Source organism: Lonchura striata, chromosome 11, assembly GCF_050655825.1.
Source record: "Lonchura striata isolate lonStrDom1 chromosome 11, ASM5065582v1, whole genome shotgun sequence".
In the NCBI taxonomy this organism is placed as follows: domain Eukaryota; kingdom Metazoa; phylum Chordata; class Aves; order Passeriformes; family Estrildidae; genus Lonchura; species Lonchura striata.
In genome coordinates this window covers 2,242,637-2,251,161 of record NC_140713.1, presented here as the reverse complement: position 1 = coordinate 2,251,161, position 8,525 = coordinate 2,242,637, and the positions used below count along the sequence as shown (strand labels likewise).

General features: G+C 42.6%; 1 long non-coding RNA gene across 1 annotated transcript; it reads left to right on the top strand.

Annotated features, from left to right (window-relative positions):
- The first annotated feature begins 394 nt into the window (after positions 1 to 394).
- LOC146766339 (uncharacterized) lies at positions 395 to 8,186 on the top strand. Its single transcript, XR_014957780.1, has 3 exons — positions 395 to 623; positions 893 to 1,137; positions 6,532 to 8,186. It is a non-coding gene; the product is annotated as an uncharacterized LOC146766339 (long non-coding RNA).
- Positions 8,187 to 8,525: the final 339 nt, after the last annotated feature.

The following is an 8,525-nucleotide window of genomic DNA, read 5'->3' as shown; positions in this document are numbered from 1 at the left end:
TGGTGCCACACCTGAGCTCCCTGCCCAGAGCAATGAGTTCTGTTTGCAGAGGGGGAAGTTTCACAGCCCTTTCCATGTGCACGGAAAACTCCCTCCTCCAGAGATGAGCACAGATTATCAGAGAAACTGCTTCCATCAGAGGCTGAGAAATGGAAGCAATGAAAGGCAGCTCCACCCCTCTGAAGGTGAGGTGGGGAGAGGCATTTGCTGCCAGTGCTTTCTGTTTGTGAGGAATTGCAGGGCTGTAGGGATGAGGGCTGTCTGAGTGATCATAAGCACACATTCAGACGAGCCAGTTTGTTCCAGGAGAGCAAAGGCCAGGGAATGTGGTGCTCTGGAGGGTGTGCCTGGTGGCTCAGGGCATGCTGGGGCTGTGCAAATACTCAGCAATAGTGTGACATGCAATGGTGTGCTGCTTTCTTCCAGGAGTAAGAGGCTGCCTGAAAACTCCAGGCCGGGCTTCAGATTTGGAAAATACCCGAACTAAATGCTGCCCTGGATTTTGCAGTGCTGCCTACTGGAAATGCCACCTGCAGCCTCAGGTGAGCATGGAGTGCCTTGCCCTGCTGCTGCTGTGACCTCTGAGCTTGGTGCTTCCAACACAAGGGACATTTCTACCATGGGTGAGATTTGGGCATAACTGCAGAGTCCATGTAGAGTTTTGGGATGCATTTGCATTAGAGGGACTCCTTATAGTAAAAATTGCAGGTGTAATTGCAAAGTGATCCCACACAGGAGTTGCCCCATGGCCAAGGGGACTGGAAGCAGTGGTGCCTGTTCACACAGCTCTCTGCCAGAAAGATTTATCCCTGCCTTTATCAAGGACCTGATGCAGAAGGAGAATTGTAGATTCTCTGTGGTTTATCCTTGCCTGTCTTTGCCCCTCCATCAGGTACATCTCAATTTCATGGACAGCTTTATGCTCAGCTCTGTGAAATGCAGAAAATGCTACAGAGTGCAGTGTCTCTAACACTTCCTGGGAAAAAAAAAGATACAGAAGAGCACCAACATGGTACAAGTCTTAACAGCCAGAGACTGGAAGAATCTCCACCCTAAGGATCTAGAATTGAAATAAAGGACTGAGTGTGGCATTGGAAGAAAAAGGAACAAACTTGCCTGTCCAAAGGCATACCACAGGTGAGTGGCAAGCTGTGAACACACAGGTGCTTCCTGAGTCTCTCTCTGGTACCCTGCCCTGGCTGGATCTCTCCTGTTGTAAAACTGGGCATTGAGATATTGTTCAGAGGGGAGAGACTCCAAAGGCTTTCACAGAAGTATCTCCTCAGGACACTGCTGTTTTGTGCACACACATGCTCTCAAATATATATATGTGGGGGGAGAAAAGAACATCCTGTGGGATTTCTTTTGCCATCTGCCGAGTTCTGAGTGCCATCTGCAAAGTGAAAGCATTCATGTTATCTAGCCTTTGTTCAAAATGTATTTTTTGTCACTGTGGCTTTTGGCATTATCAGGCACGATTAGAAGAAATATTCAACAGTTTGGAGCAAGCAGAATAAAACACTGACAGCTCAGGACTCTGAAACATCCAGTTTGTAGAATATTTGGACAGAAGGGTTTGACACTGTACTCTTCTCTCAGGAGTGCAGCTGTGACCTTTCAGGTTCCAGCTTGTCTGGAGAGGAGAGGCTTATCCAGCAGAACATGGGGGAGGTCCAGGCAAGGAGAATCCCAGTCACCCAAGTGATTACTCTGCTCCTCAGAAGTCCCTTGCTTAGAGGGGGTCTGAGCAGTCAGCACAAGCAGCTCTGTGGAGGTGCTGCTTCATCCCTGCCCATCTGCACAGCCCCTCGCTTGCCCTGGGCTCACTGCTGCCCAAAAAGAGGGGAAAAAACAGAGCCTGATGCTCTCTTTCAGAAGGCATTTGTAACACAAATGTGGCTGCTAGCCAGCCCGAGCTGTGTTTGCACTTTAGATTTGTTTGTGGCCAAAAAATAGTCGGCTTAAGTTAGAACAAAGAACTCTCTAATGGCTCATCGTGATCTAGGAAGATAACGAGAGGAAGACAAGCTGTCCTTTACCCAACATAGGATCATGCTACAGGAATCTTCATGGTTTAGGTGACTTTTGTAGATTTAATTTATGTGAGGAAGCTCATACAGCTGCTGGAATACAAATCGTTTTCAGCTTCACAGCCATATTATGAAGGAAAATCCTATTAAGTGCCATAAATAAAAAAAAAAAAAAGGAAGTTTGTAATTTTTATGTCTCCAAATGCAGCCTGACTTCCTGAAGCACATATATGAAGGAAAATTGATGCTCCAAGTTGTGTTTCAGAGACATTTCTAACTCAGAGGGAGCTTTCATGTATAGTTTTAAGTGGGATTATTTCAAATTATTTGAAATACCTTGAAATTTATGGCTTTGCTTTGTGTTACCTGTCCCTGGAGCCCCACTGATTGTTGAATCCTATTGCTTTCCAGAGAGCTAGAGGATGAGCATTCAGTGGACTGGAAGTTAGATGGGAGTTACAATTAATCTTTAAAAGCATCGAGGGTGTGCAAGCTCAATTCATTGCTGTATTCTGTGGGTTTGTGGAGCTGGGAACAGGGTTAATATGGCCTGATGCTTTGTTTGCTCTTTCAGTGAGGGGGTGAGACCTGTGGGGGAGCTTTTTATAGTTGGGGTGAGATATAGGGCTGGGAAATACACACCCCATGGCCCATGTTCACTGCTAATTCCTGCCGGTTCTGCAAGCTCGGAGAGCTGACAGATGTGGACACAGTGTTTTTTATTGTTTTATTTTAAATACATCAGTCATCCAACAGGAGCTGAATTTGGCATTGGATTGAAGTTTAATGATTGGCAATCCTAAGGTTTACCTGCACCTTGGTTTGGTTTTCTGTGGGGGATCATTTGTACACTGTGAACAGGGCCCTTTGTGGGATAAGGCAGAGCTGAGGATGAAGCCCACACAGTTATCAGATAGGTGAGAGGAAAAATGAAAAAGCTTTGCCTCTGTCTGACCAAGGTAATTCATCAGCAGGATCCATCCTGAGTCCTTCCTTCCTGGCACATGGTCTGACAGCAGATTAGGGAAATAAAGCTCTTGTAAGCTTTAGCCCAACTGCCTTCTTTATGGCCAGAACACTGCACTGGTAGAGCTGAAATTATGATTATTATTATTATTATTGTTATGTCTCATGGATACAGGCCTACACCATGGTATCAGGCTGCCTCAGCCAAGTGCACAATGAGCTGAGCCAGACCACCCTAGAGCAGGACAAAGGCCAGGATCACAGGACACGGATCTGGCTGGAATATCCATGTTCTGCCTTGGTTCTTCCCTAACACAAACCCAAACACAGCATTTGATGTGTGCAGCTCAGCAGGGCTTTAGCTGCACTGGGGATCCCACATGAAAATGAAGAGCCCCAGTCTCTGCTGCCTCCTTGGTGGAGGTGGGGTTCTGGTTTTTCCCAGCTGGAGTTCTGGGTGTCAGGGCCAGCTGGGGCCTCTCACCTGGAGAGCAGCCGAGGGCACTGAGCCTGCTCCCTCTACAAGGATGAGAAATAACAGAGAAAAAAGCCTGTAAAATAATCAAGGGGACAGAGAAATTATCACCCGATAAAAGTGCAGTAGAATGGAAATATCAAAAATCTTGAATGAATAAAGGGGATATGTCTTAAACCGTGTTGTCAAACTGTGGATTCTGTCACTGTCTGAGCCAAGAAACCTGGGTTCAAGGTATGGTTATTTCTCTACGAGTAACAAGGTTTGCGCATGATGTGACACTAATAAAATCACACTGGAGAAAAGGAAAGTCTGCATGTCTTAGTGATTAAGCAGAGTGACCTTTCGTGGGCTGAAGTATATTTGTGTATTATGTATTTCTATATTTCTTTCCATGGGAACATCTGGTGCTGGCTCATCCTGGAGACAGGTTTTTGGACTGGGCTGGCTGTGGGTCCAATCCAGGCAGGCAGTTCCTGTGCAGCAATTTCTCCTTTGATGCAAATTTTCTCCAAAATTACAGTTAGTGGATTAACTAGAAATCTTGTGTTCTGAGGAGCTGCATTTGCTGCAGGAGCAGCTGTGAAATTTGATAAAATCACCATGGTGTGTTTAAATGGTTTTATAGCAGTAGCCCTTCAGTTAACCCTGGATCATTTAACAGCTGGATAAGTCTTTCAAGAGTAATTAAAATGATGTTCCCAGAGAATTTAATATTTTATACATGACTTTTTCAAAGAGGAGCAGTGAAGATAGAGATGCCAAAACTGAAAGCCTGGCACTGGACACTCAGTTTTGCTCCCTGGTGCATAAATTTGCATACATATTTGGAAAGGAGCAATGCCTGACTTAAATAAGCAGTTTCCTTCTAACCCCACCTCCTTGATGATGAACCTTGGAAATAATAAAATGCACAGGCTATGGAAACTATTGACTAGTTTTAATAGTCAATTAAAACTTCTCCAGTTACTGTGCTACAAATGGATTATGAAAACTTGCAGAAAAACATGTCACTTTAACTCAAGTCTATCTGACTCTGGAATAATTTACCTCCCAGAAGCCTATTCCCTTAAACAGGTTCACAGTTTGGCTATTTACCTTTTTTTGTTGTTAGAACACATTGTTATTATAATTCATTAAGCCTGTTTATATGATTGCCAATACTTTTAAGTATGGATAATTGTGAGTGTTTGAATGACTGACATTATATACATCAGCTATAGAATTAATTGCCATTACCTGATGTATTATACATCCCATTTATTTCAACACCTTACATGGTATTTTGTCATTTTATTTTTGCCATATCTCTTCTTTTGACAAGTGAACAATAAAAAGGAAAAACAAAGCATTATGTGTCGTTGAAGTAAATGCATCTTCATTATACAACAAATAAATTCTTCAACAAAACCTGCCAGGTGCCAGGAAGAGATTGGAATTGCAATGGGCACATAAGTCAGTGTAAGCGGGCATTCAGAGGGGACACAGGTCCAGTCCTGCTCCCCTCTGTCTCCCAAAGGAATGAGATCCTTGTTGTCCAGTCCATGGCAGGGCATCCACTCCTCCAGCTGGAGCTGCAGCCTTGGCTTCACCCTCCTGAAAATCTCCTTTCATTCCATATCCACTGAGGCTGAAAGGACTTGGGACCCAGCACTCAGTGCTCCCATCACTATTCTGGACTTATCCAAGATCTAAGCAAGAGACAGTAGAATCTTATAATTTTGTCAAATATAAGGTGAAAACTATATTCCTCACTTTCAGAGTTTTCAGCCCAATATAATTTTTCTGCCCAGAGCATCAGACAGCACTATTCTTGAAATAAAAAATAAAAAAAAAAAAAGAAGGCTCTAAGCATTAACGGCAAAATCGGATTGTTCACATTCTTTGTGTGCTAAAACAAAAACAAAACCAAAAAACTCCCCAAACCCAGGGCCATTTCAGTAATACTTTCAGAGGATAACAGCGTATTTTCTGTAGCTCTGACCATATATATTGGCCAAGTGTGTATCAACATCTCTCACAGTGTAAATATCTAATCATAAAATTTGGTATTGAGAGAAGACATAAAAACATTATTTTGTTTTCCTATCTGCAGCTTTGATTTGGTAAAGACTAGTAAAAGAAAATGTAATAAAAATGTCCTGTTAAATGCATGGTTTGTGATCCTCATAGTCCCTCTAGAAATCACAATCCTCATGTTTCCAGAGCATAAATAATATCTAGTAAACAGAATTATGGTTTCATTCGGTGTTGTCACATCATGCTGTACTTTACAGCTAGTGCAATTGTATTTCTTTTGGAACAGATTAAGAACAATGTGGAAGGTGCATTCCCTGAGGGCACTGGAGTCGAGGATAATAAACTCCATGTCCATTATATGCCAATGAGACTACAGAAATGAAATCTCTGCATTCAGGGAAACAGGATATTTATTTTAGAAGTGCTCTGTTAAGAGATTTGTTTTGGGATATGTTTAAAGAAGACATTTTATGCACTGAATAGACATAAGTACCCAATGGCTTGACTGTGTTATCATAAACTGTGAGCAAAATTCTCAGGTTTTTATAGCACGGCAGACCAAAAGAATCATTGCAGTCTTTTAGAGTTCATTGTTTGTGCTTAAAAATAAGGGCTTGGTTGCTTTTGTCTGTCTTTGGTGTTTGTTTTGGGTTGGCGTTTTTCCCCACTTCCCCCATTGTCAAAAATTGCAAGTGGATTTCTTGGGATCTGGAGTCATTACAGCCAGACAAAGGCCAGGAGGTCATTTTCTTTCTGTCTGCTATGAGATGTTCTGGTAGATAATCAGGGTATGTAACCCGTATTATTTAATTTTAAAAACTTCAGTGAAATTGAAACTATAATATTTTTTCAGCAACAACTAAAAATAGGCAAATCGACAAAGGTTGCCTTCCCCTCCCTTGGGCCCTTACCCAATACTGCTGCAACCCATCTTCCACCTTCCCCAAATACATCAGTCTCTCTGCAGAATCTGCTCAGATTTACTTGAGTTTCTTTTCCTGAGGTGCTCCTTTTACTGCTACTCTCATTTTTCTCCTCCAGATGTGTGGACATCTCTCCATTTCAACGTGGTTGAGAGAATTGTATGTACAGTGAACATGTGGAAGGGCCTCTGCCAACTTCAGCACAGTCTCACTTCCCTTCAGGTCCATCACAAAATCCAACCTGGATTTTTTTGGTTTTTTGAAAAACATGGATGTGGAGAGGTTTGTTGTTGTAAATATCTGTGTGAAAGCAGAAGGAACACTCACCTTACCCTTGTTGTAATGATCATTGCTGCGAGCTCTCATGTCTTTGTTATACAGCAATGAAGAAAATTCATCCTCTTGCAGGATTTCAAGCTGAGAAATTTAACTTTTTTCCCATCATGCAGCAAAGGACCTACGAAATATAAATAGCACATATTCAAAATACTGTGGCAATGGGGAGCAGTTGGATCTTTGTCATGGTTACAGGGCTTCTATGAGGCCCAGATCATGACCTGAAGTGGTGCACGGCCTGGAAACCAGCAAGTCCTGGCTCACTTCCACCCCACTTGTGAAAAGTGAAGAGAGAATCTGCAAATTGCATCTGTGCAGAATGGTGTCACAGCCTCTGGTGGTGGCTCAGTGGGGAAAGCCCAGCTGCCAGGTGAAATGCAGACAGCACTGGGAGGGTTGGCACGGGTCACAGAAAATGGCAGGGGGATGGACCCTGAAGTTTGTTTCAAATGCAGAAGGCAGATTTTTAAACTATATGCTCTGAAAGAGCTGTACTTACTCCACTCCGCATCTCTGCAGGCACCTGTCAGGGAGATCCCCTGATCACCTGTGCAGGGTCAATCATCCACACAGATGCAGGGGTTTTGACTATAAGCTGGTTTGCTGTTCTTCCTGCTACTGACAGCACACAGAGAAAAGAAGCTTTGAACTGGTGAGTGATGTGCAGAGAAACCACTGCAGAAACAAGAGAACACAACCCAGCCCTGCTCCTTGATGGTCTTTGCAGTTTGCTCAGCCTGTGTTTGCCCTTGTCAGGAAATGCAGAAAGCTCAGAGCAGCAAAGACTTTTCATTCTGCTTGAAGTTGGCCCTACTTGGCGGGCTGTGTTTGATAAAGTCAAAAGATTCCTTGCATCAGAAAAGGTGTAAATAGTACCAGAGTCTTACAGGGCTACAGATGCCAGGCCTTGATTTGCCTTTCCTGACCTGCCTTTCCTATAGCAGAGAGTTTTCTCTATTTAAAGCTTATTTTAGGTGAAATTTTATTAAACTTTGTTTGAATCCTGGTAGCAGCTTCCAGCCCAGCTAGAGCTGTAGATGTTTGCTGATGACATGACAACTATTTGTAGGTTTTGGCACTAATTCTGCCCAGGAGTGCTCTGAAGTAGTCAAAACTTTTGGAGTGGAGAGCAGTGCATGCACTTTTGCTTGTTTTTGGCATTCTGAGAGGAAACTCAGTGATAATTTTCTGATGGTGCACATTGTGAAACCTCTACAGCAGTGAAAGGAGGAGCTGCTGCGGGATTATTGGGATGAACTTGTACTGCAGAGTGATGGACATGGCTCTTGGTCTCTTTTAGGGTAGAAAAACCTCTGTCTGATAATAGCACAGTCCTTTTAGGCTGCATAAAGACTGGGAATGGGGGGATTTTGTGCATCAGTGACCATGGATCATTTAACTCAGCATTATGAACAATAAAATACTTTGTCAGGCATCAGATCTAAACTCAGGAATTGTTTTTTTGTTTCTCCCTACTGAGATTATAGATGTAAACCCATAAAAATTGTGAAAGTAATTTTCTAGAATTTGATTTTATGATGTTTTATTATTAAAACAAGAAATATGGTTTCCTATCTTAGGGAGAAGTAGAAACAACATAAATAAAAGTCAGAGTTTTTGAGAAGAATGAGCCTATTCCTTCAAAGCTGCAAGTTCCAACTGCTTTGGAAAGTGATAAATCCCAAAGAAATCTCACCTTGGACATTTTACATACTGAGTAAATTCAGAAAATGGTAATTTTTTTAAAAAAGAGGAATTATAATATAGCAATCTATT